This window comes from Lissotriton helveticus, chromosome 3_1, assembly GCF_964261635.1.
Source record: "Lissotriton helveticus chromosome 3_1, aLisHel1.1, whole genome shotgun sequence".
Taxonomy (NCBI): domain Eukaryota; kingdom Metazoa; phylum Chordata; class Amphibia; order Caudata; family Salamandridae; genus Lissotriton; species Lissotriton helveticus.
Window position 1 is genome coordinate 1,856,484,772 of NC_136061.1, and position 17,107 is coordinate 1,856,501,878.

The window sequence follows — 17,107 nt, forward strand, 5'->3', positions numbered from 1 at the left end:
GCTGCCAACAGGAAGGCTGCAACGGCGACTGGAGGTGGGAGTCCTGCACCACAAGAGGAACTGGAGGAAACCGAGGCCACAGTCATCAGTGTGGAGACAGTGCAAGGAGTAGGGAGTACGGACACAGCCCGAGAAGACCTGACCAAACATCAACAGGGTGAGCAACGACCAGAGACTGGGGGGACGGGGGGAGATGGGCACACTGACCTACATGCACAACGATGAGTAGCACACTGCACACCCACAATAACCCTGGATCATGTCCCTGATCCCCGTGGCACACTGCAGCACACACACATAGCAACAACAGCACACCCACATTGACGACAATGTGGTACAATGTGCAACCCCGACACTGCAGAACAGAGGACACAACTGGCTCCGCACATGTGCAGAAACAGGCCAACTACATCCAACAGAGCAGGAAACTGTCAGATGGGAATGTACGCGTACAACCTCACATCCGTCATTTAGTCCAAATGTACATGGTCCCGCATCAAAATCCTGCACCTCCCAAACAGTCACAATGTACATTGTCATACAGTCTGCATGTAAACAAGAACAATGCGCCAGCATACATGTCAACACAATGTCAACATGCATCTCCCCTTCACATTGCAGAGGGCCACACAACACCTCCAGCAGAGCACAGAAGACCACACATCTGTAATGTCGGAGAGGACCACCACACTTTCGACACCGTTGCCTTACAAATACCCATGGACATCCCACACAACTCACCACCGGGACCCAGGCAGCCAAGCTACTTAGAGGAGAACACAGACCCTGCAACAGACCACACAGAAGGAAGCACCCGCAAGCACAGCTGGCTCACAACACTTCACCCACCCACACCCACCCACCCCAATGCCAGGTGTCAAAATGCCAAAAGGAGGTGGCCGAACAGGTGTGGGTGGGATCCGAACCCATGGAAAGCGAACTAGATCACATACGTGGGTGTCTATTATCCATCAAGGACCACCTACACCCCACAAAGGAGACCCACACTGCCATAGATACACATACAGATGCACATTAACAGTAGCGAACCATGCAGGGGCGCGCAAATAGCAGTCACACACCCACATTGGCTCTGCTTATGACAGCCCACAGCCCAGGCCACTCCCCTTACGAATTGAGTGGGTGACGACAAAGCTACATGTCCAAGCTCCAACCCGCTGCCTGCGGTGACATGTCTGCGCCCGCTGTACACAGCACAATGTAATGTTGCAGGGCCAAGTGCCCTCATGCATACAACAAGGCCACAGGGACACACTTATATAGTTTGTAGGACTGGCTAGGGGCACATGCTCCTGGCTCCTTTATTGGCAGATCAATAACAACAAGAGAGGGAGGGCATGAGTGGACACTCCTGTACCCCGATTAATTATATAATAACAACAAAGGAGTGACTGGGATTTAAATCATATCGAAAATAAAAAATAAAAGAGTGTGATATTATCCCGCTTGGTGTCGCAAATGTGATCAATACTCACACACGTGCTAGCACCTAGCAAGGAAAGGAAAAACTGTCTCCCTGTGTACGCCCGATGGGTCCTACTTTGAGGAAGAAACCTAAAGGGCCTAATAATCACCCTGTGCTGAAAAGAGGGAAGAACCTTATTTATTAGAAGGACCCTCACTCACCACTAATTGGTGACATGCTTCATCATTGGGTCCCCGCTGGGGTGACCGAGTGTCCCCCCAGCGTGCTACGACGCCTGGTTACAGCGGAGCAGGATGTGGTGAGTGCAACAGTGCCGAAATTAGGAGGTGACTAATAGTGAAAGTGTAAGTGTATTAAAAAATGCAACGTTGTGCCTTTACAAAAATCTTTAATAATGGCCAGCCTGCATTAAATAAAAACAAGGTGGACGGACTCCTCAGGTTCTGAATTAAGGAACCGGAGTCCTAATCAGAATCAAACAATGGTCAACATGTTTCTGCTGTAAGTTGCATTTTGCTCAGCATTCGTCAGGACCTTAGCCAAAGTCCTCCGGTGGTGTGCGCGCGCTAAGGCGCACCCTCCCAGGAGGCTCGTAGTGTGAAAAATATGTACAGTGTTGAAAATCAGGAAATTTTCGTGATTTGATCACTACCGATTCAGTAGCGATACATAAAAAACCTGTAAAGGAAAAGGAGACAGACAAACAAACACACATGGAGAGAAATTAGCCAATTAATTTCTTCTATCAGATGCAGTTCTGATCACTGTGATATACAGGTTGTGGTGTCAGAATTAATTAGCATAACGCCAAACATGAGGTGTTACCCCAGATCATGGGGTTAGTTGCACCTAGATCAACTTGATTTCCCGTCCAAATAATGTAACGGGTATCAGTCACTTGCTCGGCTGGGTAAATCGTGGCGAGCAGTGTATTGTTCGTTTCACCATTATAAAACGATGTGGTAAAAAATGCAGTGTTTAGAAAGGTATGTATGTTAATAAAACTCACAGATAGTGAGGATCGATAACAATGAGTTGACAAGGGCACCCCCTTCTAAGAAGAGGAAATGGGTGAATGAACCAACCTCATTGGAGGCAAAATCATGCCCCGTCGGAACAGACAGCGCGGGACATCTTCACGCGGTGTAAATCTGTTGGAAACCAAGACCGCACGGAGTTAGCCAGAACAGGACCCTCGGAAAACTTAGATTAGGGGAAGGTCGGTGTTAAGAAGAACTTACTTTAACCTCCGCGGCTCCCCGCAATGTACCTGCTCGGCTGCTGTCTTCCGGGAATGCCGTGAGAGGCCGGGGGGGGGGGGAGTGGCTTAAAAACACATGCTCCGTGATAGGTTCTGAGGCACACGTGGGTAGATCACATGTTTTGCTTAGTGACGCGCCCTCCAGGTTAAAGGGAAATAGACCTGGAAAGGAGAGTGCACGGGATGGGGTTCGAATCCCGGTTCAGATGCAAATGCATTTCGGGATAGCCCAACCCGATTGTTAGAATGTCAAAAAGGCCAAAACTATTTAAACACACAAATGTCCGTAAGTTATATTAGGACCCCAGGTGTAAGGTTATTATTAAACAACGGATGTCCTCCCGTCATGTACACAAATGGCAAAAAATATATGCATTGGAGGTGAATGTTCCTAAACGGTGTATACCTTGCCTATATTCTAATGAGAGTTACACCGCAAATAAGGATACAGATACAGGCCACCAAAAGGGCCAGCATTTGGTCACTTCAACGGGAAAGGGGGGTGGAAACCCGAAAGTGTGTTCATAATTGAGCATAAGTTTTATGTATATCTGATATTAGGTCAGTCTCTGTGTATCGTGCGGTACTTAAAGGGTACTCAGGAATTACTTCTGCCAAGCGGTGAAATTAAGCAGGTTAGCTAGATGGAAATGCTGTCAAGTGAAGTCAAAGCTGAACCTCTCTATCTCTTGAGCACACTAGCCCATGGTATATCATCGTTGAGGCCAGTTTTATTAGTGCCCAGGCGATACACCCAGCGTTGTTCTTTCTCAAATAACGTGGATTCAGAAGCGTTATCCAAGTGCTCAAGGATTGTCCATTCTAGGTCATTCGGTGTATGATTGAATTGTAAGAAATGTGATGTCAGTTTGGTTGATGATTTTTTACAACGTATATTACTGCGATGTTCGCAGATTCTGATTTTTATACGTCTGGATGTCATTCCCACATATAATAGTCCGCACCTACATGTAATCAAATACACGACATTTGAGGTATTACAATTTGTATGGCAGCGCTGCTCCCAGCGTGTGCCGTCTGTCAGGTCAAGGAACTTGGTGTGGGAGGTGAGGTGGCAAATATTGCAATTCCCACACGGGTGGTGACCAGTGACCGGTGGTAAACCCCATGCATTGAGAAAATTTGGTATTTGATTGTTAATTTTGTCATCCCTTGGTCGCGTGTGGACCAGGGAGTCCTTGAGACTAGTAGCCCTTTCATATGAAAAAAGAGGCTTCTGCCAATGTTTTTTATTGCTGGTGATGATCCTCCAATTTTTGGATATACACTTGCTCACTGCATTTGATAGCGGGTTGAAAGTTGTCACACATGTTAGAGGGATCTCACCATTTGTTGTTGGGGGGTTATCTTCCAGAAGAGCATCCCTTTGTTGGTGTCTAGCCCTCTTCTGGCTCTTCTTAATTATCCCCTTCGGGTACCCTCTGTGTTCCAATTTGGCGGTCAATGCAGTAGCTTGTTGTTTGTAGGTAGACAGATTGCTACAATTACGCCTTAACCTCAGATACTGGCCATACGGAAGATTTTCCCGCAGTGCCCGTGGGTGATAACTGGTGAAGTGTAGTAAATTGTTTTTTGCGGTCGGCTTGTAGAAGGTACTTGTCTCAAGCCGATCACCTTCCCTCCTGATGGCAACATCCAAAAAAGTTAGTTCCTCGTGGGAGTGTTCATGGGTGAATCTCAGGTGGTCATCGCAAGTATTGACCCATGAGAAAAACTCTGTTAGTGTGGTCTCATCTCCTTGCCAAATCATAAACAAATCGTCTATGTAGCGTTTCCATACGGCGATGTTATTGCCGTATGGGTTCATGGGATGCAGTATGTGTTTTGACTCAAAGTCAAACACATAGAGCCCTGCCACCGATGGGGCAAAGGTGCTGCCCATTGATGTCCCTGTTGCTTGCAAATAGATCTGGCCATCATATTCAAAAAAGTTGCGTTTCAGGGCGAGGGTAGCGCAGTCAACTACAAAGTCACGGGTAGTATTGAAACTCCAGACCACTCGGTCTAGTGCTTCCTTAACTACCTTGATGATCTCATCCTGCGGAATGCAGGTGTACAAACTCTCGATATCCATCGAGACAAGGAAACATGGGTCACTGGGCAAAGTGATTGTACTGAGCAAATGGAGAAAACTCTTAGTGTCCTTGAGATAGGTACTGGTTGATTGTACTATAGGTCTTAGAAAGAAATCACAGTATTGTGAGAGGGGTTCCAGAAGTGAGCCCAGACCGGAGACAATTGGTCTCCCGGGGGGGGGGAACACATTCTTATGTGTTTTCGGTAGTATATAAAAATAAGGAACTCGCCCCTCCGACATTGTCAGAAAGTCTGCCTCCTTCTTGGTGATTCAGCCATTTATTGGCAGGCCACATGTACAGTGACGCCTGTGCTGGATGTGTGTGGGGGGGAGTGTATGCCAGCCCACACGGAGTGCTTTGTGCTGGCAACGACTTGAACAGTGGACACCAGTGCAACGGAAAATGAAAACACCTGCATAACAGAGTCAACTGCTGAGCAACATGGAGGGAGCCGGAGCAAGTACAGTGGTCACCCAACATACAAACTGAAGTGTCCGTGAGTTTCAGTGCACTGAGGTTGGGGCACTAAAGCTGAACGCGCCCATGTGAAGAGAATGTCTAGGATTGTGTCCCTTCTGGACATTCCTGAGGCAGATGCAGTGGTGGGGAGTGGGAGGGGGGGTCACACCTGCATCATCTCCATCATCGTCGTCCCAGGTGTCCCACACTGCCTGAGGTGAGATTGCTTTGTGAGCTCTCCACAGCACATAACCTAAACAGTTATGGACGATGATTCGGGGTGCACTGAGTAAGTGGCAGCCGGCGTGCTGAGCAGGGGATCAGGCAGAAGATGGTATCCACGACAGGTGCAAGCAACTCCGTCAGTCTGTCAGTACAACCGTTTCGACACTGGCAGTTGGCAACTAGAATTGGTCCTGGCAGGGTGGCGTGTGCCTCCTGCGGTGATGCCACGTCCGGGTCAGTCAGGGCTCGATTTGATGTGTGAGCCCTAGTGGGCCGCAGTTGAGGTCGGAAGCAGCAGACAGCGCAGGGCCACAGACACATAGCGGTGATGACCCCAAGGCCATCGCCTCAGGGGCCATCCAATATCTCAGAAGAAGCAGTCCCGGACCTGACCAGCACAAAGTTAGTGACCCCGGATGTACAGCGGCCAGCACAGACACCCTGTTACGGGACGGTGACTTGCAGTGCACTAAGGTAGGGCCATGCAGACTGGGCGAGTCCTCATTGATGTCGAAGGTGAATGTTGCGGAGGGTTGTGGGGGACAGTGGAAGGTGTCCTACAGGGCATTATGCGGAAGGTCTGATGTTATCCGCATGCAGCAAATGGTGGAGTGGAAAGTGACAGCCTCGTTGCCAGAACCAATTCGGGATCAGCTACATGAGGATGAAAACTACCCCCTAGTCAATAGACTCAGTCGCCACTAATGTACGACCAGTGAGTGTCCATGAATGTCAGGGAACAGACTTAGTGGCACAAGGGTTGAGAGGGGATGTAGTCTGTGATGATGCCAGTACACTGATATGAACTCCACCATTGCTAAATTAAGACTCTGTGAGGTACTGGACTGCAGTGTAGGCCGGAGGAAGTGGTCAGCGGTGGCCCACAGCCACGTGTCGTTGGCTTGCGATGCACAGAGTTAGTGACACGAGGGCAGTTGTCGGTGGTGTTTGACCACCTCCGTAACGATGATCCTTTTTTTCCGCTAAGATGCAATGCATCATCCTTGCGTGTAATGATATGTGATCTGCCTTTGCATAATCGACGTCCAGTTCCAATTCTGTGTCCAACTCGAGCGCAGCCTATGCCGAGAGCAGTAGTCCGCGTGGGCCCACAGAATCTTGTGGATGTGATGTACTACTAAGGCCTGGTGGCACCACATCGAAGGGAGTATAGTGACATCAAACGTCCCTTGTACATATGAACTCGCCCATCAGGATATCAAGACTCAGTTCCAAATGTGTGACCTACTCGTGCGCAGCGTAGGCTGAGGGCAGTAGTCCGCGTGGGCCCACATGCACGTGTGGTTGTGATGCTATGCACAGACTTGGTGTCACCACATCGAAGGGAGTATAGTGACATGAACTCATCTTTTATGAATGTACTCTGCCATGGTGTAATAAAGACTCAGTTCCAAATGTGTGACCTACTTGTCCACTGTGTTTGCCGGTAGAGTATGTCAACATGAAAGGAGTACTGTAGGCCTTGCTCGCGGAGGCCGTGATGGTCAGAGGAGGCTGCCAAGGTCGCGGCCTTTGGGCTTGGAGATTGCACCGGCACATGGTGGGCCCTCTTCGACTCACGCCGGTGTTGACAGGTGGGTATTGAGGCCTGCGTGTACAGGGGCAGGCAGGACTGGTTTGGGGACCAGCGTCCCGGGGTGCAGCAGGCGCACGGGGTCGCAGGCAACTCCACTCGCAGCGACGGCGACGGCCTTGTGGCGGGGTGAGAGGTGCCGCCCTGGTAGAGATGTTGGGCATTCCAGAAGAGGACCACGCCCAGAGTTACGGTCCTTTTATTAACACCCCTACGCTGGCCTGGTGTATGCCGGGCCAGCCCACTCCGCTCACGCTTAATGGGGGGGAACACTGGCTGGGGTGACATGGTTGCGTCCACTGTCCACTGCACTCCATACACTAGCAGGGTCTTTTGACATGAATATGTGAGTGTTCTGCATACTGCAGTCTGTCCAGCACAACCAGGCCACACCTGGCATTGTGTACATATTCAACAGTCACTTGCCTCCTTCACACATGTCTGGTCCCCACCTCTTCCCACATCCTGGTATTGTGTGGCTGAGGTGACATGCCGTTGATGGCTAATGTACATGGCTTGCCCAGGTTCCCACAGTCAGTTGTGCTGTTGTGTCTGGTGGGAGTGCATGTTGTATGTGAGCTTGTGACATGTGCATCCCCAGAGTTGTGAGTTCCATGATTGTGGAGTTGAGGTGTGTGGTGTGCTCATTTGGTATTGGCCAACGAGCAGTGCATTACCGGGGGCGCCATCCTAGTAGCGCAGGTTGATGATGGATTGTCGGAAGGTGTAGGAATCATGCAGACTGCCTGGGGTGTTGGCGGCGACGTTGGCGAGGATTCCTCGGAGGTCTAATATTGCCTGCACATTGGTGGGATACATGCACTTTCTGTTGCGCTTATTGTGTGCAGGGTTGCCAGGGGCCACTAGTAGGACATGTGTGCAGTCAATTGCCCCCTGTCACGTGTGGGAAGCCAGCTGTGGCATAGATACCTTGCTTGGTCTCCGGCTGTTCCTGTGCAGTTTATGGGAAGTATAGATAGTGGTGTACCAAGCTGATGGTGTCATCCATGACATTTGTGAGGGACTTAGATTGAGCTAGCTGTGTGACTCCTCCGACTTGTGCGGATGTTGGTTGGAGGGTACCAGTGGCCAACAAGTGCATCACGGCCAGCAGCTTGCTCTGAGGTGGGATGTTGGTTGTCTGCTGTGTTGGTACCATCAGCCTGTGTACAATGGTGGTCAGGATGCGGAGGAGGGTTGTCCTTTTGAGCCTATAGTGGGCAATGACATTCTCTGTTGTTGGGTCTGTGAGGTTGGTGCGTTTTCAAAGGGTCGCTGTTTTTGTCTGCACTGCCTCTGTGTTGGTCCGGAGGGTGGGGGGGGGCGGGTGGTCCTGTGGAGGGTGGAGGGTGGCGGTGGGTGTTGTTGCCCTCTTGGGTGTCAGGCCTGCATGTTCAGTGGCTCCAAGGCATCTGTTGTTCTTCAGGTGTGGCTCTGGGCTGGCCTCCCTTTTGTGTTGCAGGCTGTGGTCTGATTTTACACCAGGTCAGAGCAGGTGTTAGTTTCCTGCTGCTAACGCGCCTTATTGCCTGTTTTGGGATCTTATCGCCGACGTGGCTGGCCGTTGAGAATGTTGCGGAGTGGTGTTGTCGCTGCTTTTTGCTCGGGAACGCCTACCCTGCATCTCATTAGCGATAGTTGCTGGTGTCATCTGTGGCGATGTTTTTTGCGGCTGCTATCGCAGGTAAACTGGTGCTATGGGCTGTTAGCACCAGCTTGTGAATGGGTGTTAAATTTATCGCGACTTTGGCTGCGATAAAGTGCCCTTAACTCGGCGATAACTCCTTGAGAATATGCCCCTGAGTCTGTTATTTCAGTTTAAATTGCAGTTACCTCCTGCTCTCTGTCTTTTTTTGGAGCCGGTGATAAGGAGTGCAATCCGGCCATCGGCCAGTGCCTTGAAGGCCTCCTAAATTAATATTAGTGTAAAAGTATGTAGATATTGCATCCCAGAGGCCGATGAAATGCCGCCTTGTAGCCACCATGTATAGAGGCGCCAGTCACTCAGATTGGTCTGCCTATTTCCTTCAAGGTGTAGCACTACCAGAGAATGGTCTGATAAGCTGAAGGAGGATTTTCACTACTCTCACCCCTGGTTAGCCTGTAGCTGGCATAAAAAATGGTCTATGCGTGAAAAGGAGCAGTGAGAGTTAGATAAAACGTTGGGTGCCTGTGTGCCATTGCCTCTAAGCGCCCGATTATGAGTCTGGCGGTCCACGGACCGCCTGACTCATGTGGGTGTGGCGGTGGCGATCTCCCGACCTCCATATTATGATTAGGGTGGTCGGACCGCCATTTCCCCACGACAGCCGCCACGGTGGTCGGGAGGCCTCAATATGCTTGGTGTGACCACCGCTTTCCTGCCAAGCATATTACAGTTTCCTGGAAGTTCATGGAGGTTCCTACTCCATGAACACCGTGGCGCAGAGGAAACAAAGGGGGACGGACCCTCATGGGGATGCATGCAGAGGGCACAACATGTGCTCCCCTGTGTGCATGCACCCCTGTTCCTACACTGCATGGACTTAACAGTCCATGCCATGAAGGAACTATTTTTGGTGTTCCCATTGGGCGCCTATTTTCAGGGAAAATCTGGTGGGTGATCTGACCACGGCTCTGGCTGGTGCAGTAGTGGGACTGACCTGGTGCTGCACCACCAATATCGTAATAAGGCCTTAAATGTCACACAGCCCAATTGAAGCAATGTATGAATGAATGAATGTTGGATTTATAGAGCGCGTGGTTACCCTGGAGCGTCCCAGCGCTTACCACTGGGGAACCCGTCCTGGCTTTCCCTGTGAGATGGTCCCTTTACAGGGCATCCCCAAGGTGAAGCCAGGCATCCCCGGTGGTGGTGGGGCCAGAGTGGAGATTAAGCAAGCTATTGCCCAGAGTTGCAGCGTGGGACCCCATGGTTAGAGTGGCACAGAGGCGAGAATTATCGGCCCGCTGACATTGGTCCTGCACCCGGCCGCGTGGGGAATTGAACCCTGGTCCCAGGCCGACCTCAGCCTCCGGGTCTGCCGCTTCTAACCGTTGAGCCACACTTCTCCACGCTTTAAGAAGGTTTGATCTGACAGTCGACCTACTACTGAGGATGTCACATACTGGGTTCATCGCAGCATTAAAGTGTCCTCCCATTAGAACGATGCCAATGGGCAATAAGGTGAGTTGGGCCACCAGAGCAGTTAGCAGGGAGTTGATCATAGTCTCGAGGGGATATATACACTGACAATAGACCATGTTTGTCCCTCTAGTGTTCCTATGAGGGTGATGAAATGACCCGCTGGGTCTGGGGAAATGTTTGATAGAACAGGTGGGATCGAATTACCTATGGGGAGAATGGCGAAGCCCCTCGCACCCTTGGCATAACCCATCTAGCACACCTAAGTGTATCCCTGGTGCCCCTGAAATTTGCAATGGTTACACATTAGGTCTGTCTCCTGCAGGAAGAGAACATCTGGACCCAGTTTCCTGACATGGTTAAGGATCACACCTCATTTGAATTTGTCACTGAGGCCATTAACTTTCTATGTAAGGATATGGTAGGACTTGTCCATCATTGGCTGTGTGCAGAAGCTAGTATGAATATGCGAACCAGTGGAGTTTCGTGATTAGGGTGCGGTGGGAGACTGTGTTAAATCCGTGCCAGAGGTCCAGTAGAATGAGGGCTGTGGTTTCTCCCCAGTCGAGTAGGGAGCAGATATCATTGGTGGTGGCAAGGAGAACAGTCTTGGTGCTGTGTGTAGCTTCGGAAGCCCGATTGGGAGGTGTCCAGGACATGGTTCTCTTCGATGAACTCAGAGAGTTGGGCGTTGATGGCCTTCTTGATGACCTTGGCTGGGAAGGGGAGGAGGGAGATGAGTCACAAGTTCTTGAGTTCTGTCAGTTCGGCAGATGGTTTCTTCAGCAGGGGGTTGATCTTGCCGTGTATCCAGTCGTTCTGGATAGGTGGCGGTTTCGATGGGGCAGTTGATGGTGTGGCAAAGCTGGCTGGCGATGGAGGCGGCTGCTCTGGGGAAGATGTGGAATGGGCAGGGATTCGATGGGCCTCCTGAGTGGATGCACTTCATGATCTTGAGCATGTTATCTGTGTCTCCTTTAGATTGGTCCCCAAAAATTCCAGTTGGTGGTACTTAAATTCTGAAGTAAGTGGGCGACTGTTTATTATAGTGTAAACTCTAGAAAACTAATTGCCTTCCCTGAGCCCTTGAGATCGAGCAAAGAAACGTATGGTACAGAAAATCCTAAAGACGTATTCAATTCAAGAGTGTTTAACCTATTTTCAGGATTTGCTTGTGTTAAATTAATCAGTTATCTTACTTTGTGCTCTGCAGTAGCACTCATGCAGTATATTTGGAGTCAACACATCAAAATGTATCATACAAAAGTGCAGGCTATTAATGTAACTAAGTGAGGGTACTCTGGAGTCAAATGTAAACTATTTATGTTCAAGGATTAAATAAAAGGAACAATTGTGGTCATGCAAGGCATACTATGAGTTTTAAGTGAGGTACATTTGCATCGAAACACAGGATAATGTGGTACTTAAGCTGAAAAACGTTTGAAAGTAAGCTCGATAATCTACAGGCTTGCATTAAATATCTAAGTGTGCTCACAACATTACTTTTGCATCTGCACAATTGTACCTGTAATCCCTAAGCCAATGAAGGAAGCTCTCCTTGGTGTTACTAGTGTTTCGGTGGTTGACCTGCGAGCAGAAGGGAGGTCCTCAGCAGTCCTGAGGGAGGAGGTGAAACTCTGGTTAGTTCTGGAATACTATGCCTTTTATATGCCAATAAGGATGGTTGTTGCCCAAGGACAGCTGATTCTCTCTACCCGTCGATATGTGGATGCAGATTTCTATCTTATCTTTAGATATAACTTGGTGGGCATTTACCCTGGTAATTCTGAATGGCTCTAAATATTCAGTTGAACACATAAATATATTATTCACTTTTTCTTTAATAGATTTGACTGCAGTATATTCTACATTGTTAACAGTGGCTTGCTCTGTTCTGTTTTGCAGGATTCATCTCATTAACAGGGCAAGGGAATGAGCCGAACTGATACAGGACATTTTGGTGACTGCAATACCACAAGGAAGATTTAAGTACTTTTTTCATCTTAATGGTGTACTGAAGTCCTTTGTTTATTGGACCACTTGCAACAGTTGTAATTGCCAAGACTCTCCGTTGGGAAGGAGAAAAAAAGATCTTTAATTCTAATTCATCATGGAGGCAAAAGGAAGGTCAACTGGAAGCAAGAGTGGAAAATCTGAAAAAGCCAGCACTGGACCTGCCCCTGGTGCCGGGACAGCTCCCGCCTCTGGTGCTGAAAAGAAGGAAAGCGCATCCAAAGAAACCCCGACTCCTGCAGCAAAGAAGACCCCAGGGGCCAGCGAAGTCTCAGCAGGAACAAATAGCAACCCCCCTAAGCCTACTGGGGTGGAAACTGGGAGCAAGGAGCCTTCCAGCACCTCCCCTGACTTGGACAGCAAGGGGGACAGTGGCGAGGCGGAGCCCACTGGCGGCTTCTTTGAGAACATGAGACCGCTGCTCCTTGCAGGAGGCGTGGCAGTGGCGGCTCTTGCTGTGATTCTGGGAGTGGCTTTCTTTGCTCGGAAAAAATGAAACTTAAGTGAAGGAGAGAAAAACAAAAACATAATTCACTGTACAGTTTGTTTAAATATCAAATGCATGTAACGGATACCACACATACTCATCAAATATAAGTAGATAGTCAAATAAGCCTACATAACTCTAGGATGTCCAGTTTTAAGAGCATTGCCAGTTCTACACCGGGAGGGTATCCATTTGCTTCCAGTAATCTCTCCTTGGCTACAGTATTCCATTACTCCTTCTCAATGATGTCAAGAACATGGCATAACGTGAGTAGCTGATGCTGAACTAGCCTTCCACGCGTGCTTCCCTATCAGCCCATGATTTGAGAAGCATGGATCACGGATGGTTCTGGAATGGTTTCAAACTTTACTGCAATGTCTTGTAGTACGACACACTTCCTGTACCATCTGACATGTAAATTTCCATCTTCCAAAACCCCAGGGTAACATTTGTGTCACGATCACATCATTCCCATACGCTTTTCTTTAAATACCCCTCTTTCCTTCATATTCACCAATAAATGTGGGTACATTAGAATGGCGGTGTTAACTCAATTGACAGTATCCCACCTTCTTTGACCTATTAACAAATGGGACATATAACTATTATTGGCACATTATGCACCAAAAGTCATTGAGAAAATGTTATTGTTTCATGCTGAACGGCTGCTCTTTCTTGCATCTAGCTGCCTGATCCAGAATATAATCACATACTCTGTTGGTTGGGGACAATTTTACATACATTATACACGCACATTTGCACCTATTTTAGGGGATGAGGATAAAAGATTAAAAATGGATTTAGTTTCCAACAACTTCCTTTCACCTTCCCATAATCTAATAATACGAAATCAAGAAAGATAGGCGTTGATATTCTTCAGAGAGGTATCTCACTGAGGCTTTATCATTTGAGTTGGCTGATATACTATCTTATACATTGCGCTAAATTATGGCTTCCCTTTGCCTGATCAAGATGCTTGTTTGTGACCTCAACTGGAATGAGTTAGTCTTTCCGTACATGGAAACCATGGCCGAAACGTTTCATTGAACATAACATTGATCAATTTACCTGAAGTCTGGCAATACTCAGCTATCTCCTTTCTTTCTTCTATATTATCTCACATAACATTGTGAAGTGACCCCTCCACAAAAAGAGTACGTATGAGTTTGTTTTCAGCAAGGATGAGCTTTAGTGTCTGCTCAAACTTAGTGATGGACAGGCCAGATGTCTGACTGGTGCATGTACGGAGCCAGCAAAGATGTGGCAGAATCAGCTATTGGAATTGTAACCTATTCCGACCCTTCTCTAACAACCTTCTGGAGGTGTTGGCCTGTTGTAAATATATACAAATCCCTTTAGACAGGCCCACTAGAAATTCTTAACTCTGAAGGTTCTCATAATCCATCACCCACTGCTTAATCTGCTGAGCTCTGCAAAGAGAACCTATTTTCAGCAAATTGCTCTAGGATCATAAAAGGGTTGAAAACAAACCAGATAAGGACTGCAGACCATTAATTCTACAGGTAACACAATATGTATAAATGGCAGACGAGTTTTCAGGGAGGTTGTAAGGATGAGATTCTTGATGTGGGCTGTTGGGCAATAGATGATAGTGCTGTATGTTTAAGTGTTACCCTGTAGTCGTACAGAACTGGGTAGGAACCTACAATGGGCCTTTATGGATTTTACGTTACTAGGGGAAAGTGCTCTTTGGTGGAGCATAAGTTACATATTGATTGTGTGGAATTTTTAGCAGTGTCGTTTGTGGTGAACAGTGTGGAATAATATTGATAATGGGCAATTTCATGGGAGTAAGATATTTGGCAAAGGAGTTTTGGTGAGTATGTGGTATTTGAAATGTAGGTCTTCCTGTCCAAAATCTATCTGGTTTTAAGAATGACGTTGGATATTGGTACCAGCAGCATTTGAGGCATTCATGGGATTGGATGCTCAGTAAAATGATACTTCAAAGAATACTCAGGAAGACGCGCCCATACTGATTAATTTTTGAGTTGAGGCTGAACATCCAACTTCCAAGATTCTTCAGATGGAGATTGGATCTCTGGATATTATAATTATGTACTTATTAGTAGTAGTACTCATAGTAGTATGAGCATAATGGCTCTGCCTAGTTGTTTTGTTGAATGTGTAGCCTGTATTTTAAGTATTGAATCGTTTTTTTTCATTTCAAAAATAGCTATTAATCTTATCACAAAAGATAAACTAATTTCGTGGTATATGTCAGTCTCACTAGAATACTTTGCCTAATTGTCTCTTCGGCACCTTCTTAGTCAGGAAATACATTTTCGATTATCTTTCACCCTCCTTACCAATTGAACGGATCTTTAACTAACATTTCCTTCCACTTATAAAATGGACTCTGCTTTTTATTTTCATTTCCTAGTGGCACCTTTACAAAACATACGGGTACTTCCTATTGAAATAATACCTATTGTATACATTTTCATCAGGGAAGACGGTGTAGTTCTAAAAAGATTTGAGTTTCTTTTTGCACTTTTGTTGCTCTTTGTGGTAGTTTTTTTGAGTAATGGAGAGAAATATTTTTAGTTCTATGTTTTACTGGCTATCATGTTAAAATAACGGAATACGCCTGCAGAACACTGACTAAGCGCATTGACTGGATGCTGAAGTGGCCTAAAATACAAATACTCAGATGAACACTGCCTGACAGACCTTTTAGCATTCGTGGCAGCAGATGAAGGGAAGTAGGCAGGGAAACACATGTTCACTGTGAAGAAGCTGATGGAGGAGGGAGGCCACTTGTCAGACATGAAAGGAAGGGATACGGCAGGGAGGTAAGGGACACTGGTACTGCAGGCTCAACTGATCTTAGGGCAATATCAAAAGCTGCACTGCCTACTGCTTGTTGCAATTGACCACTCGCTTGACTCATCAGAAGACATAGTAGCTGCTATCTTGGTGATTGGTCTTTTCAATTCTTCGGTACAGTATTTACACTCTTTCTTACTAAGCTGTCCACTCTAATTGTGCAACTCTTACCACTACAACCAATGATCCTTGTGAGACAAGCAACGCTTAAACATGCAACTAGACTCAAATATGGGTTTGTACAGTTAGGCAATACCATTGGCTGCCTACACCGTCCTGTGAATCACTCTCAGTGGCACTTGCAAAATGTACACATATGAGGAAAGGTAACTTTTCATTTACTACGTGTTTCTAGTTTCCTGTACCAATGTGATGGCTGGACTCAAAAGAAGGCAGTAGGGGGTGAAGCTGTGGGAATAAGTTGACAGCATCAAAACATGGAAAACCACCCTAACAATTTTTCACACATATTTCTGGAAATATGCAATTTTGCCGACACTTTGAATGAATTGCAAATCACTTCCTAAATAGACAGCACTGATTGTCCATCTTCTTCCACCCATGCCCCAATTCTGTACCTTCTTTACTTTGAATTTTAAAGAAACAAGCGTATAAATGCAATAATGCAGTTAGACTATAGAATATACTAGATTGAAACCTAAAGTAGTCTTAGCTTGTCCCATGATTGTGACCCGAAGCACTGTACCGCGGCTGGCGCCGTGTCCCCTAGCATTCGCACTGCTTCCTCGATTGTAGCAGACACTAGCATTCACTTGGTATGTCATTGTGTGAACCAGGCAGGCGGACTCATGAAAAATTGTTACCCTATCCCCTGGCAAGTACACGGGGACCACTCGATGGTGATGTCATATACTGTGCACCTGTACCCAGCTCCGAGACACATGTAACTCTTGGCAGTCCTGTGTGAAATAAAATAAATATATATATACATGTACACCTTGTACAATCCTTGTACTGTTCTTCATTTTGTGTGTGGTATTAATGGGGGCATGGCAGGACCGTGCTTGCGCATAAGCAAGGTTTTTCTTTGCAACTTTCTGCTTTTAGAGGTAACCATGCATATTCTTTGGAATTATTCTGGCGTAGCAAATTGCGCTGCCATGTTCAGGAAGTACTGGGTCTTATGGTAAAAATGCTTGTCTTCATGTTTACCAAGACTCGCTTAGTCATAATTGAGCCTTCTCTGCTTAAATTCAGAAAAGCATTACAACTTGGCTGTTTGACAACGAGCTTTACATCTCCAACCTATGTTGGCAATATGGTCAGAACGTGTCCCTACTAGAGCCAACAGACTCTTTAGAGTGTATGTTGCACTTAATAAAATCCCTACTAATAATGAAATATTAGCCTAATGTTTCTCTGCCTCACATGGCCCCACAACACACCTGCTTGTCATGCATCAACCCAATCACGTATTCAGGCACGCTTACATTCACTCCCCAAGAATCCACCCTTTCAATCCATAGGCCCCTTTGCGTAATAACACTTCCCTTTATTCAGTCTCTTCACTCATCAACACTCATCGCT

The 17,107-nt window shown here is 47.2% G+C and overlaps 1 long non-coding RNA gene across 1 annotated transcript in view; it reads left to right on the plus strand.

Annotated features, from left to right (window-relative positions):
* The window catches only part of LOC144823905 (uncharacterized), a 69,570-nt gene extending 53,056 nt beyond the window's left edge, over window positions 1-16,514 (plus strand). The window contains exon 2 of the long non-coding RNA XR_013608856.1: window positions 12,115-16,514. This is a non-coding gene — a long non-coding RNA (uncharacterized LOC144823905). The remainder of the gene's footprint in view (window positions 1-12,114) is intronic.
* Window positions 16,515-17,107: the final 593 nt, after the last annotated feature.